Consider the following 12,693-nt stretch of genomic DNA (forward strand, 5'->3'; position numbering starts at 1 on the left):
AAACCACAATGGTAAAAAAACAGTTTTGGTCAGTCTTAAAAGAAGCAAATATAATTTAGAAAAAGTGCAAGCTGTTGATAAAAACTACAAATAACTGCCAGTCCTAAATGTGGGTGGAGATTACCATTTAGCACAAATGAGTTTCTGGACTAAAGAAAGTAATTTCGGCACAAACCGATTATACCCTTTCAAAAACTATGTGTAGTCCCTTTTATAAAAGTGGCAGATTATCTTTCTATCTAGAGTATCTATGACAACTAACTGCTGCTCCTAGTGACGTTAGTCTTTGGTTTATGAAAAGATTGGATATATTGTCACAATTCTTTTCTAAGGTACCGGTCTGATAAACAGGAAGTAGCCAGATTAGCTACTAAATATATGCACACTGAAATATAGTCCCTTAAAATTCCCATGGCTGTGTACATGTTCAGATACGAACTATGAAAATTTTGTTTATATCTTTAGAGAAGTAAAATCAAGTATGTATGTCTTTAGTTTTGTCAAATTGCTGTCTTGTTTTGTCCTGTTATTAGATAACAGTACTGATACAATACTGTAAAAATACGGAGATGTGGTATGATTGCCAATGAGACGCCTACATGTATCCACTCAAGTTCAAATAAAGTGGATGTAAGCAGTTATATGCAACCATACAGCCTTCAACAATGAGAAAAATCATATCAAATAGACCCTTGTAAATAGGTGTTGATCAAATGATATTGTAAATAAGAGGGTTGTATATTTCATGACGGTATAATACTAAACCCCTAATAGGAGGGATTGTGCCTGATATTCATATGATGAAGACATAATCTTTCAATCAGTTTAATTAAGGTCTGGTTCTGGCATGTCAATAACTGCTAGTAGTCTGTTGTTATTTATGTATTATTGTCATTTTGTTTATTTTCTTTTGTTTCATATGCATATTCTGACATCGGACTCGGACTTCTCTTAAACTGAGTTTTACTGTGCGTATTGTTTCGCGTTTGTTTTTTCTACATTGGCTACAGGTATAGGGGAGGGTTGAGATCTCAAAAAACATGTTTAATCCCGCCGCAATTTTGCGCCTGTCCCAAGTTAGGAGCCTCTGACCTTTGTTAGTCTTGTATGATTTCTAATTTTAGTTTCTTGTGTATAATTCGGAGCTTAGTATGACGTCCATTATCACTGAACTAGTATACATATTTGTTTAGGGGCCAGCTGACGGACACCTCCGTGTGCGGGAGTTTCTCGCTACATTGAAGATCTATCGGTGGCCTTCGGCTGTTGTCTGCTCTATGGTCGGGTTGTTGTCTCCTTGACACATTCCCCATTTCCATACTCAATTTTATAGTATGATTTACATCTGCAATAATCACGAAACAATCAGAGACAAGTTTGGGTCTAAATCTGTATGTCCCACATAATCAAATTGACCGAAGAGAGAGGCGAAAGATACTAAAGGCTTATTCAAACACATAAGTCAATAATAAACTGACAAAACCACGGCAAAAAAAAGAGAAAGATTAAAAAACAAACAACAGAATGCAAAACACAACAAAGAACATCACAGACTGAACAAAACGAACCTCGCCAAAAAACTGGTGTGACCAAATGACTAATTTATCTCAGCCTTACATTATTTAGCAGACCCTTTATTATACCAAACCAAACAAAGTTCTTTATGGTACAATGTTTTTGATCCATCGGTCTGTCAGTCCTGTTCTCGTTATTGCAACTCGTCTGAAACCACATAACAGAGTTTTATAAATCTTTGTAGATAATGAGGAAATTATGAAATTATCAATTCATTGATTTTCTATATACTCCTACAACAGTTTGTCATAAAATCTGTCGCAGAAAGCTCGACATAGGAATGGTGATCCAGCGGCGACGGCGACAGCGTTAGTTCAATTCTTAAAAGCTTGATATTTTAGACGGCGAACGACCTGGATGCTCCATACTTTAAATACAGATGCCTTAAGTTTGGAAGTTTCTGTCTGTCACATGTCCATTGTCCTTGAACTCATTTTCATGGATCAGTAACTTCTTGAAAAAAAGTTAAGAGTTTTTGTAATTTCTCACATGTCCAACTGGCAGGTGTCATCTGATCTTGACCTCATTTCCTTGGTTCAATGGTCAAAGTTAAGCTTTTGAGTTTTGTTCGTTTTTTTCTAATACTATATGCAATAGGTCAACTTTATTTGGTGTCTGGAAATATCTTATGATGTCAGTCTCGCAAGTCTCATTTGACCTTGACCTCATTTTCGAGGTTCATTGTTCAGTGTTTAGTTTTTGTGCCAAGTGTCATCTGACCTTGACCTGATTTGTATTGAATGATTGTAAGGTGTAAATGTATTCCTCATTTTGGTCATATGACCTTGATCTCATTTTCTTTGGTCATGTTATTAATAAGTTTATGTGATAATTGTAGTAAAACTTTATATTTAGGTCTATCAACATAAATAAGGCGAGAAATTTCAACGTGTGTACTCTTGTTAGGAATTAGGAACTATGCCTTCTGAACTTAGAATTTCGGCCTAAATATACTTCTGCATATCTTCTGAAATTACACAACAGAATTTCATGCGTGTTTGAACTAAATAATCTGTTGAAATTTTGTTTGCTTAGTGACAATGTCGGGCTGTGAAGTATGTGAGCGTGCTCACAAAGGTTCTTTGATTACACACAGTCAATGCATTGTCTGTGCTTCCCAGATACAGTCTGTATGCATTTTCTTTGTTGTAAATTAAATTAAGTTTATCTATTGTACGTCGTTCTTAGTCTTTATACATTGTTTATATGCTTTGACTATGAGTCTAAGATACTTCTATTGTCGGTATATCTTAGATTTTGTCGGTTAACACTGTCTATGGATCAGAGACACAGTATGTATGCATTGTAAGTTGTTCCAAGTTGAAATAAAAGTCTGTATGTTTTGCCTGTTACTGCAAGATAAAGTGTGTGCACTGCCTGTGGCTCTTATATACAGTCTGTATGCATTTTCTGTATGCTTTATCTATGGGTCTAATTTTTATATACAGTCTGTATACAAACTGTATCTCTGACCCATATACAGTGTCCAAAAAAACTCTGTATGTGTGAAAATGATCTTTGGTTCTAAGATGCATTTTGTTTGATTGGCTGAATGCTTAGTATATATTGGTTTCGATATATGGTCTGTATGTATTGTATGGATCTTATATATTTGTATTTTTTTCCATCTGATGAGTAAGCCTTTTTCAACTGATTTTTATAGTTCGTTCTTATGTTGTACTGTTACACCAAAGTCCCAGGTTATTGGAGGTTTGGGATCCCGCTAACATGTTTAACCCCGCCACATTCTCTATGTATGTGCCTGTCCCAAGTTAGGAGACTGTAATTCAGTGGTTGTCGTTTGTTTATATGTTACATATTTGTTTTTCGTTCATTTTTTGTATATAAATTAGGTCGTTAGTTTTTTCGTTTAAATTGTTTCACATTGTCATTTCGGGACTTGTTATAGGTGACTATGCGGTATGGGCTGTGTTCATTGTTGAAGGCTGTACGGTGACCTATAGTTGTTAATTTCTGTGCCATTTTGGTCTCTTGTGGAGAGTTGTCAGTAGTGTTTGTGGGACAGAATGAACCCATAAAGGTGGACGTCGGACGCTGACGCTATATTTGGACCTGGGTGTGAATGCCGACGCCATATTTGGGCCTTAACGCGGACGCCATGGTCGACCATGAAATCGGGACGCGAATTTGAGGTTGGACCGTATGATTCGGACATCGAGACACCGACGCCATATTTGGGCTTGGACGCTATACCTTAATGTTATACCAGTAACGAATTATAAAATTCGTAATAACGATTTAAATTCGTGATTTCGAATTCAAATTATATTTGTGGGAGGTCCTATGGGCGTCCGTAGCTTTCCGACTTATTTGAACCACTTAATTAATATCCTATGGTCCTGTTTAACCTGACATCTCAAATAATTAGATTAAGAGATAAAGCACATTTGGTGATTAAAAATAAGTATCTTTATACACTTTCTTTCAATAACATGTTTACAGGTGTACACTTTTTTATTTGGTTCTAATTAACGGACACCAATAATAAAAATATAGTCTGTGACATTAAATAATTATCTTTATCTTTTAGATAAGCATGACAACCGTAAACATTGAGTAGTATTGCATTCCAACTCATTTCAACCACAAATAATTACTATCATATGATTAGGATTTCAACCCAAATGATTAACTAAAACCACGTCTGGTCATTTAAAATTGTTTCTCATTTAACATAATCTTAACTATATATTTGAAAATTCCACGGTCATAGTTGGTTTTTATCTTCAAAAATTACACGGATAATATATTTAATCAATCAATATTTATATACAAGGAGTTTGGATTGGGTTTACAGAATAGAGAATAATGGACGAAAAAATAAATAAAGAATGATATGGGCGAGAAAAATAAAGAATAAAGAAATATGACCAAAATAAATATAAAGAATAGTGAAATAGGGACTGGTAAAATATATCGAATAGAGAAATATACGGCTGCTTAAATATAAGGAATTAAGAATTATGGGATGTTAAACTATAAAAAAATTATAAAGGAATACAAACAAATACGACTGTTACAGTATATAATTGCAGTAGCATTTTTTGTTTGTTTGTGCACGTGCAAGAATTATCTCCGTGCAGAGAAACAAGAACCGGTTTGAACCGGTATAAATGAGATGATTCTGGCTCTGTAGGTGGCCGGCTCTTAGCATACGGTCCAATCAAACAAGTTTTATGTCTATATAGTCCTTAACATAAAATTATGATGAAGATTACTAAATACTTAAGGAAGAAAGATGATCAGGAGGATTCATTAATTATACAGAAACACAAAAAATTGTATTGACTATAATAATTATTTCAACCGTATAGAAGATAAATTAGTCTACTGTACTTATATAGTTATACACAACACATTTTAGCCTATTGCAAGGCAAAATTTATGTTCCTATCCAATATACCCTTTATCCCGCGGGGTGGCCTCTTTTACAAGACCTATACCTATTGTATTTATGGTAACGTGTTCTAAACATTCATGAATTATTTGCCACTGGACGTTAAGCAATCAATTACTATTTCCGTTTATTTCCTTAAATACGGCTTTGAGTATAACAAAGCTGTAAGAGAGATACTAAAGGTTTCACTGGAATTAACACTATGGACGAGTTTTGTTTATTTATTAATAGCGAAAACTCGCTTTCATCCATCGTTTGAAAATAACGTACGTGGCAATTTCAAAGTGCGCCTTGCAAAACGCTATACGTTGGATGGATCGTGGGAATGTTCATTGAAGGTGTCGTTCATACCGGAATTAGAAGCCTAAACGAGACGTATGTACTTCTGTTCCGATTTCGTGCACCAGTCGTACGTTAGGGAAAATCTCTCCATATTCTCCAGTCGATACGATTAAATAAGATATTACGGACGTGACGTTTGGGAAACCAGTCTATTTCACGGTAACCAGGAATGAATTGTATCACATCGAATTTGTTTTGAGATACGATCATCTTCAAATATGTCGTCTAAAAGATGACCATGTATTTCTCTTGCTATATTTTCGAAGGAAGTGAAGTAAATCTATAAGAGGAAACTACTCACTGTCATTTAGGAAATTACGAGTATGTTTAATTGCAATATTTGCTGTTAAGTGCATGTGTGGCCGCACGATCTTCAAAGACATATAAGAAGTAAGCATTCTTCCGATGAGCCACTTTACCACCCAGGTGTTACCCAGCAGCAGCAAAAGCAGCAACAGCAGCAGCAGAAAAAGAAGCAGCAGCAGCAAAAGCAGCAGCAGAAGGCTTTCGTGTTTAGACACCCTTCTACCATGATTGTGTCCGGTCCAACCTCCTGCGATAAAACTTATTTTATGTTATTTGTTTCAACACATAAAAAAACTGTGAAGTCCTAGTCCAGACAGGATCGTTTGGTTGTATAAAAGGTGGCAACCTCTTTACGAGGAAATACAACGAACATGCAGTGCTTCCACGCGTTGAATTCATTCGTGGAATTCCTTTTGATCTCGAAAGGGACGATGTTTTCGATCCCAACATTCGAAACATGATCCTATTAGATGACCTCATGTCGACATCGGACAAAGACTCCAGAATAAATGATTTGATTACGGAAGGGTGTCACCATAGGAAATTATCGGTCGTCGTTTTTAATCAGAATTTATACTTTGGCAAAGACCCCACCCAGAGACGAAACTGTCATTATCTCATTCTCTTTAATAACCCCATTGATCGACAGCCCATCGTGACTCTTGGCCGACAGATGTATCCTTCTCGAGGGGACTTCTTTCTCCGGAAATTTGAAGAGGCAAAGAGGACACCTTTCGTGTACTTTCTTGTTGACCTAAAAGCTAGAACCCCAGAAGCCTCCAGATTGCACACAGAGGTCTTGCAGGTCGGTCAAGGAGAGACACCAGACGGACAGAGGGATGACGACCGTCTCTCGAATACTTTTAAAGACGATAGTTCGGTCTCATCAGACGAAGATATTGCCGACGAGACAACACATAGTTCGTCAGAGGATGCTGAAACACGGAAAGATCTCATCGCCTGTCAGGATTGTGGAGTACTTAGTGTTTGCTCACCTACGTGGATTAGAAGCCCAACGTCAGCAAGGTTGTGGGAATAAAAACGGCATTGCCCTTAACGATGACCGGGAAAGATGTAGAGGATGCTTTGAGTGGATTGCCCGTGACCGTTTGCTGTGTAGAAGACTTGCCTATATATGTGAGCGACAGGCGTAGAAGGTTTGTGGTCAATACGGACAACTGTGATCAAAAGGGGAGTCATTAGGTTGCATTTCATTTCCCCGCATCGGGTCCATCAGAATTTTTCGACTCCTTAGAACGATTACCGGAAAAGTACCAACGCTATTTCAGAAATGTACTCATCGTCAATGGACCGAAATACTGTGTGGTTTGCAATCAAATCCAACACAATGATTGAGATACATGTGGCCTGTATTGCATTTATTACGTCAAATTGAGATGTCGGGACTCGAGATGAAGGACATTATCAACAACTTTTCATCCACTGACACGATTCAGAATGACAGTAAACTCGTAGCTCTATTTGGTTAAATGAAAAATAATGATACAAAAAAAAATAATGAAAAAAGAAAGAAAAAAAAATCTTAAAACACATACATGGATGTATAGCAGGTCTCAAGTCTTGAAAAACTCTTTCTAGGGTCACTAAAAGTATCCACCCTGGAGGGTAGCCTGGTCAAAAATTAAGATATAGCGTCCAGGATTTAAGCCCAAATATGGCGTCGGCGTCTCGATGTCCGAGTAACATGGTCCAACCCGAAGTTTGCGTCTTGATTTCAGGGTCGACTATGGCGTCCGCTTTAAGGCCCAAATATGGCGTCGGCGTCTGCGCTAACTTTCGAATATGGCGTCAGCGTCCGACGTCCACCTTAATGGGGGTTATTCTGTCCCACAAACACTACTGTTGTCTCATTGGCAATCATACAACATCTACTTTTTTTATATTATATATATATTATCTATACGTATATATTTTCTATATACGAATTTTACATGTTTAGATGATGAAATGAAAATTCAGAAGATATGTGGTAATATTGCCAATGGGAAACTTATCCACCAAAGACAAACGAATGTGAATCAGCCATGAGTTACACATATGTATTCATGTAAAATGCTATTCAAACCCATTCCTGACTAGATGTGACGAAAAACGAAAACTAACAGCCCGATTAATGCTGAAACGATAAACGTAAAATCAATATCAAAGACAGCAACCAATAACAATACAGTGCTCCTATATATCGTCTACCAACAGTATTTGTCTATACCTACCGTCGGTGGTTAACATGCAATACAGTACTCCAATGTACCGTATATCAACAGTATTTGTCTATACCTACTGTCGGTAGTTAACATACAGTATAGTGCTCCTATACACCGTATATCAACAGTATTTGTCTGTACCTACCGTCGGTGGTTAACATACAATATAGTGCTCCTATATACCGTCTATCACCAGTATTTGTCTATACCTACCGTCGGTGGTTAACATGGAATATAGTGCTCCTATATACCGTCTATCAACAGTACATACGATATAGTGCTATTATATATACCGTCTATCAAGAGTTTTAGTCTATACCTACTGTTGGTAGTTAACATACAATATAGTGCTCCTATATACCGTCTATCACCAGTATTTGTCTATACCTACCGTCGGTGGTTAACATGGAATATAGTGCTCCTATATACCGTCTATCAACAGTACATACGATATAGTGCTATTATATATACCGTCTATCAAGAGTTTTAGTCTATACCTACTGTTGGTAGTTAACATACAATATAGTGCTCCTATATACCGTCTATCAACATTATTTGTCTTTACCTACTGTCGGTAGTTAACATGCAATATAATGCTCCTATATACCGTTTATTATCAGTATTTTTCTAAACCTACCGTCGGTAGCTAACATGCGATATAGGGTTCCTATATACCGTCTACCAACAGTATTTATAATGAAATTCAAAACAGTGTGGCTGTGGCCATTGATTGACACATTAAATTCATCCATTGACTGGGACAATTAAGGTGAACGTTTGTATGTAACTACCACTGCTCACTATATACTTTTTAAAGACACTTAAACTATTGGGTCACCAAAGGTTCTCAACAACTTAAAAAAGTAATTCGAAAAACTAATCAGAAATAACACGATGTTTTGATTTATATCAATTATATAAATCAAAACATAAAGGTTATTCCTGATTAATTTTTTGAATTATTTTATAATTAAAGGCGTTAAGAAACCTTTGGTGACCCCACAGTTTAAATGTCTATCGTAGGTACGTCGTGAACAGTGGTCGTTACAGACAAACGTTCATGTAAATTGTCCCAGTCAATGGATGAATTTAATGTGTCAATCAATGGCCACAGCCACACTGTTTTGAATTTCATTCTATCTATACCTACCGTCGGTGGTTAACATGCAATACAGTACTCCTATTCACCGTATATCAACAGTATTTGTCTATACCTACCGTCAGTGGTTAACATACGAATTAGTACTCCTTCACACCGTCTATCAATAGTATTTGTCTATACCTAACGTTGGTGGTTAACATGCAATATAATGCTCCTATATACCGTCTATTATCAGTATTTTTCGTAACGTCCCTTGATATGTTAAGACGTATCGTACAATACTCCATAAAAAAAGTGATTTAACTAGTTGGAAAAAGCTGAAAATGAATGCAGAAGTAGAAGCATTATGCAGAAAAATGACTCAGGATCGCCTTCAAAGGCTTATAGAAGGTCTACAGGGTACTGATACATTTACATTACAAAATGAAGCGACGGTCAGTTCAGATGTAAACAATGACAAAATGGCGACGTACGCCGAGGCAGTTTCAGATATTCACAAAAATCAAAGTAACATTCAATCTGATCAATCATATACAGAGAATAATACTCACTATAAAGCACCAAGAGAACAAAGTGACCCGGGCGATTTTGTAAAACCTATTTTCTTGAAAGATCAAGATGTTCATGGCTCAGTCAAACCTCCTCGCACCCAATGGCTCACAAATGTCGAAATATACAAGTCAATTGGTGCTAAAGTCCCAGAAGAGTGCATTAAGGGGATACAGAGAATAAGAGAGATGTGGCGTATATACATGGACAATGAGGGTGACAGACTGTCTTTGTTAGTACAGGGGTTAAACTTACGTGGCAGGCAAGTACCCCTTCTCTCACAAAACCCTCACAATCCATCTACGTTACAAAGTGACACAGTCCGCATAAAGGTGAAGAACATCCCCCTTTCTGCGGACGATGGGCAAATACATCGAGCCCTATCCCTTCAAGGCTGTAAAATTCAGGGATCGTTTAAGGAGCGTTTGCGCATAGACGGAAAAGTAACCAACTGTGAGACTGGTGATAGACTAGTGATTAGCAAGACACTAGATAAACCTATACCTAGGAATTTGCAAATTGGAAAATACATGGGCAGAATTTTCCATTCGGGCCAACCTGAATTCGAAAACAGAAATAACAATTCAGAAGAAAGAATTTGTCACAAATGCCTTCAACCAGGACATATGCTGTTCCAGTGCCCTAATGATTGGGCTTGTAAAATTTGCAAAGAGAGTGGACACAAAATGATTGACTGTCAAAAAAACTTCCAGGACAAAGATGAGAATAATCAGCAATTAGAGCAGAATTGCATTGAGTCTGGTGATGACAATGTACAGGAGGAGAGTGTAGAACTTACAAAAACTCCAACAAAATCTCCTTCTTCAAAAACATCTGAAAACACAAAAGGTGGTAGTAAGAAACATGCAAACAAGTCAGGACAACAAAAAACCAATCTTGGCAATAGTGGTAGCACAGACAAAACACAACCATCTATGGAGAGGTTTGTCAGAACACCACATAGAAGAACAGTTAATGCAGGAGACAGAACACCACCAACACCAACTGAAGCTCTACATGAGAAAACTACTGGAGTTCATGGAACTAAAAAGACTAAAGCATAATCAAATGTTCAAATTAATATCTTAATGACATTAAAGGATTGTATTATAGTTTTATCATATAAATTAAACTACAAAAATATTTAAAATATGTACAACAAATTCAAGCTCAGATTAAGAGTTAACCAATCATACATAAAAAACATTAGTGAATGTTTTATATGTCTCAGCTTACTTTTTTGTTTTGCTGAAATTTTATTTTATATCAAATACATGAAAAAAAAATTAATAAAAGTATATAAAAGTTTTAAGCTCTTTGAAAGAGTTCAATCATGTTGTAGAGAAGTGTATAACAGATGTAACAAATTGAATGTGATAAAATTGAATGTGTTAAAAGTTGTTAAAATACTATATGTTTTCTATGTACCAATATTATGTACGGGTATAGCAATCTTTAGACAGATTAACGACTTAGTAGTAAAATAAATATGTACAAATTGCTACAAAACTATTGAAAGTTATAGTAATGACTCTCGTATAGAACAATCTTGTATAGAACAAACTTTTAGAAATCAGCTGTTCAATATTATCAAAACAAGTAGATTATTTGGGTTTTTACCTATGCTATTTTTAGTAACACAACACGCAGTGTCAATCAACGATAAGCCACACACGAGATTCGTTAGTCTCAGTACAACATTTTCTCAACAACACCTGAAATTCAATAAAACATACGATAATAAAATGTTTATTAAAAATAGTTACTTACCTGCAAAATATAGATATGGTCACATGAACCACTCATGGTTATATAATCCAAAACAATTGATTGAAAAACCGCACACATATTTATACAATCCAACACTTGATAAACTTCAGATTCAATTTGTTGAGCTAAAGATGCAAAGCAGTGTAGAAGTGTATTATACACAAATAACTTATATCCCGGTTGAAATTTTGTCTTATAAAATTGGCAGACTTGTAAATACAATTGCATCATCATGCACACACAAAGCGGAAGAATCTTTTTGTTTCGAACTTTCACAAAGATATTCCATTACACAACTTAATCGAATACATAATGCGTTGATAAATAAAATATCGAATAGATTGTATACACAATCGAAAGCACAGAGTTCACACAGGGAATGTATAAAATTTATGTATGTCTTTTTTCCGAAGTTAGCCAATTATCTTTATTGGTATGTATCAACATGTATTAAAGGGCACACGATAGACCCGTGGTTTAGTAGCGTATCAATAATTATGTTGAGGTCACACCAGGGTATACCTACTGGTAAATATTATATGTTTTTATTTTATAGAAAATTGTGCTATAAATATGACTTTATTAAAATGATGTATATTTATGTCAATCTTATAGTAAATATGAGCAGTACTATGCATGCTATAGTTAATATATCAAAGCTAATAAGATCTTTAATTTGTAACTTTAATAATGGCTTTAGCACATACAATTAACTTATGTAGTCTCAATGTTAACGGCATCGGTTCTAGAGGGAAAAGGAATAGAGTAATAGAATGGATAAAAGCACAGAAAAGTCAAATTACATTTTTACAAGAAACACATTTTGACGAAAATATTGAAAGAGAAATTAAAAATAAAACAGAATATGAAACTTTTTGCAGTAACGGTACAACAGCTAGTAGGGGTGTAGCTATTTTAATTAAAAAGTCAATGAGCTTTGAATTTATAAATAAATTTAGTGATAGTGAAGGGAGATTTGCACTTATTAATGTGCAATTAAATAATACTATTTTCACATTTTCCAGCATATATGCACCGAACTGTAAAACTTCAAGAAATTCTTTTTTTTTAAAAAAGTAAGCGATAATTTGAAAGAATACAGTCTTGGTATACATATACTAGGGGGAGATTTTAATGATGCACTTAAACCAATCGATAGAAAGTCTTTATGTACTGGTAAATTTATTCAACCTGTTAACGGATTAAAGCAATTAATAAAAACTAACAAATTAACGGATGTTTGGAGAAATTTAAACACAAATAAACAGCAATTTACATGGAGAAGAAAGGATAAATCACAAGCTAGTAGACTAGACATGATTTTTATTGGGTCAGAATTTTTACCTCTTATAGAATGGTGTAAAATTAAACCGGCTGTTATACAGTCTACTGATCACCAAAGTGTA

General features: G+C 35.5%; 1 protein-coding gene across 1 annotated transcript in view; it reads right to left on the minus strand.

Annotated features, from left to right (window-relative positions):
• LOC143063537 (tRNA (guanine(27)-N(2))-dimethyltransferase-like) overlaps nucleotides 1-12,693 on the minus strand; it is a 197,922-nt gene that overhangs the window by 38,253 nt on the left and 146,976 nt on the right. The gene's annotated exons all lie outside the window — the stretch shown is intronic.

The sequence above is a fragment of the Mytilus galloprovincialis genome, chromosome 2, assembly GCF_965363235.1.
Source record: "Mytilus galloprovincialis chromosome 2, xbMytGall1.hap1.1, whole genome shotgun sequence".
In the NCBI taxonomy this organism is placed as follows: Eukaryota; Metazoa; Mollusca; class Bivalvia; order Mytilida; family Mytilidae; genus Mytilus; species Mytilus galloprovincialis.